General features: G+C 54.3%; 1 protein-coding gene across 1 annotated transcript in view; it reads left to right on the forward strand.

Moving 5' to 3' along the window:
* FAM78A (family with sequence similarity 78, member A) overlaps window positions 1-3,631 on the forward strand; it is a 24,071-nt gene that overhangs the window by 14,799 nt on the left and 5,641 nt on the right. The window lies entirely within an intron of this gene.

Genomic DNA, 3,631 nt, shown 5'->3' on the forward strand with positions numbered 1-3,631 from the left:
TTTTAATGCAACATATTTAATGCCTCTTAGAACATATATCTGTATATATAGCATATCCAACCTGCTATTTCAAAGGTGTTTCTAAATTTCGTTGACTTTTTTTTCTTTTAGAGACAGGGTCTCACTCTGTTGTCCAGGCTGGAGTGCTGTGGGGCAATCCTAGTTCACTGCAGCCTTGACCTCCTGGGCTCACACAATCCTCCCACCTTAGCTTCCCGAGTAGCTGGGAGTATAGGGACGCACCACCATGCCTGGCTAATTTTTAAGTTTTTTGTATAGACGAGAGTCTCTTGCTTTGTTGCCCTGGCTGGTCTTGACATCGTGGGTTCAAGCAATACCCCACCCTCCAGCCTCAGACTCCCATAGTTGATTCTTTTAAAAGCTGATTAGGTCGGGCACGGTGGCTCATCTCAGCAGCTTGGGAGGCTGAGGTGGGAGGATCACTTAGGTTCCATTAGAGGCTGGTGGGGTAAGAGCTGGATCAGACTGGGGACCTTGGCCCAGTGACTTCCCAGCTGTGTGACCTCAGACCCGGCCTCTAACTGCCCTAAGTCTCCTCCGTGAAATGCACCCCACAGCCCCAGCCCCAGGGAGGTGTGGTGCCCGGTGCAGCCCGTGTGCTCAGGGAGTGGTACCTGCTGTCAGCACTTGCTAAGGAGACCGTCCAGCAAGAGGCTCTTGCAGCTGCAGCCCTGCAGGATAAGCAGAAGCTCAGAGCAACTTTGGGGGCCCAGGACTCCTCACAGAGATGCCCTGTGGGCTTTGGGGGAGACCCAGCGTGTACTGACAGCCATTGATCCTGGCCACAGACATTGATGGTGCCTGAAGCTGGGCCAGGTGCTATGATACATCCCAGATATGTGGTGATGGGTGAGGCAGGCCTGGCCCTGCCCGCACGGCCTCGTGGTCTGTCTGGGAAAGAGACTGGCAGCAAATGAGTGCATCAGTATTTAATCACCGTCATGAACAGGCCACAGGGCAGTGGGATGAGATCCAGTGGCGTTGAATACCGGGAGGCACCTGGCCCATGTGGAGCGTCCAGGCAGGCTTCTTTGGGATGGTGGCTGCAGAGCTGAGTAATGAGCAGCTATGAGCGAGGACAGGAGGAGTAAGAGGGGAGAGGAGGAGGAGGAAAAGGCGGTGGAGGAAGAGGAGGATGAAGATGAGGACAAGGATGACGCTGCTCCCGGTAGAAGGCCCTGAGAGGGAGGAGCATGGCCCACTGCAGCAGCTGAGAATGGCTGGGGCCCTGGAGCCCAGGCAGGATGCGTGTGTACACGCACGTGTGTGTACATGTGCATGTGTGCACGCACGCAAGGCTCTAGGCTTCAATTGCGTCGGTTTTAAGGGCATGGGGAGTCATGGCCGGTTTAACAGGGTTGGAGCCATGCCATCGGATTTGTGTTTTTAGAAGATCGCTCGGGCTGCTTCTGGGAGGGGAACAGATTGCAGGAGGCTGGGAGACCAGGGAAGGGTAAGGCCAGGGTGGAGGCAGAGGAGGAGAAGGGGCACAGCCTGGAGGGGCGAGGGAGAGTCCGGGATGGCGCTGTGTCCCGGAGACACAGGCCTCTCCATTGCTGGCCAGGCCAGTAGCTCTGTCCACCCCTTTCAGGGCTTCATGGCGTGTGGTACCTTGGCATGTGGTGCCAAGCAGGTGCCCTGCAGATGTTTGTTGGGTGGGTGACGATGGGACTCAAGACAGGGATGCTGCGGGAGGCTGAGGAAGCCACTTCAGCCCAGGAAGCATTCTGAATCCTGGGTTCCAGCCTGGACTTGCCTGCTTGTCCTTTGGGGTCACTAGGAGGATGGGATTGTGACAGGTGGCCCTGCCTGCCCCTGCCCACAGCCACGGAGGTGAACGGCCTGCTGGGCTCCTAGACTGGACAGCTACCCGGGGCCCGCACTCAGAAGGGCCCCGAGCATGGTTCAAGGCTCTGCTGTTAACCGCATTGAAAATCTCAGGTTGTTTACAGCCAGGCGTGGTGGCTCACGCCTGTAATCCCAGCACTTTGGGAGGCCAAGGTGGGCAATCACCTGAGGTCAGGGGTTTGAGACCAGCCTGGCCAACACGGTGAAACTCCATCTCTGCTAAAAAATATATAAAAATTAGGCCGGGCATGGTGGCTCACGCCTGTAATCACAGCACTGTGGGAGGCTAAGGTGGGTGGGTTACCCGATGTCAGGAGCTCGAGACCAACCTTACATGGTGAAACCCTATCTCTACTAAATAATTAGTCGGGCATGGTGGCACATGCCTGTAATCTCAGCTACTTGGGAAGCTGAGGCAGGAGAATTGCTTGAACCCGGGAGGCAGAGGTTGCAGTGAGCTGAGATCATGCCACTGCACTCCAGCCCGGGCAGCAAGAGTGAAACTCTGTCCCAAAAAAAAAGGAGAAAGGTGGTTAAGATATTGCTTAACTTTAGACTTTTAAGTCAAAAATAATGGGAAAATTTCAAGGACAACTACTAAAAGAATAGAATTAGAATGTTTAAATCCCCAGTAAGTAGAAAAATACCAATAAAATCTGTCATCAAAAGAATGGTGGGCAAAAAGCATTAAAAAACTGAATAGCAATTTTATAGAGAAGAGAAACAAGTTCACGTAAAAATAATTCGGCTGGGGCGGTGGCTCACACCTGTAATCCCGGACACTTCGGGAGGCCAAGGCAGGCGGATCACCTGAGGTCAGGAGCTTGAGACCAGCCTGGCCAACATGGTGAAACCCCGTCTCCACTAAAAATATAAAATTAGCTGAGCATGGTGGTGGGTGCCTGTGGTCCTACCTACTCAAGAGGCTGAGGCAGAAGAATCACTTGAACCTGGGAGGCCGAGGCTCACCACTGCACTCCAGCCTGAGAGAATGAGACTCCGTCTCAAAAAAAAAAAGTAATAATAATGAAAGGTCAGAAAAGGCTTCAGGTCAAATCAGGGCTACCTGGTCTGGGAGAGGCACACCTCTAACTGCTCATGCCACCCTCAAAGTGTCTCCAGAAGTGTCTACTGACTGCTGTTGGTTGGACCAGGCAGTGAGTATCAATACATTTAATCATCACAAAAACCTGGCAGGCAGATGTCGGCGGATTGTCCGTGGGCTGCTGATGAGACGGTGGAGGATCCGCGCGTCTGTGACTGGACCACAGTGCAAGCAGCTGGGGCTAACAGTAGACCCTGGGCTGCCGCAGGTGCCCCTGAGCTGCGCATCCCCCACGCCCCCAGCACCCCCAGGTAGGGGGATCCCTGCAGCCTGGTGGCGATTTGGCCCTGGCCCTGGCTCTGAGCCATGCCCCGCATGATGCAGTGCTGTCTGCCAGTCCGGGAGGCTCCTCACCTGTCTGTGTCTGAGCCAGGGCCTGGGAGTTTCAGGACTGCACAAAGGAAAGGAAACCCCAAGGCTGGGGTCAGGAAGAGGAGGGCTGTTCTGCTGCTCAGCCTCACTCCTCCAAACCAGGCCTTCAGCTCTTTGCAAATGAAAGGGGGCAAGGCCAAAGCAGGGTTCCTTATGCAAGTTTGCTTTCTGCCCTGAAAAACCAAAAAAACGGGAATCTGTTCCAAACAAGTGTAAGCACTGGGTGAGGACAGAGTGGACGTTTCCTTCTGAAATAGGAGACCCGGCCCCCAGTGGGCAAAGAGG

The sequence above is a fragment of the Mandrillus leucophaeus genome, unplaced genomic scaffold (genome assembly GCF_000951045.1).
Source record: "Mandrillus leucophaeus isolate KB7577 unplaced genomic scaffold, Mleu.le_1.0 Scaffold99, whole genome shotgun sequence".
Taxonomy (NCBI): Eukaryota; Metazoa; Chordata; class Mammalia; order Primates; family Cercopithecidae; genus Mandrillus; species Mandrillus leucophaeus.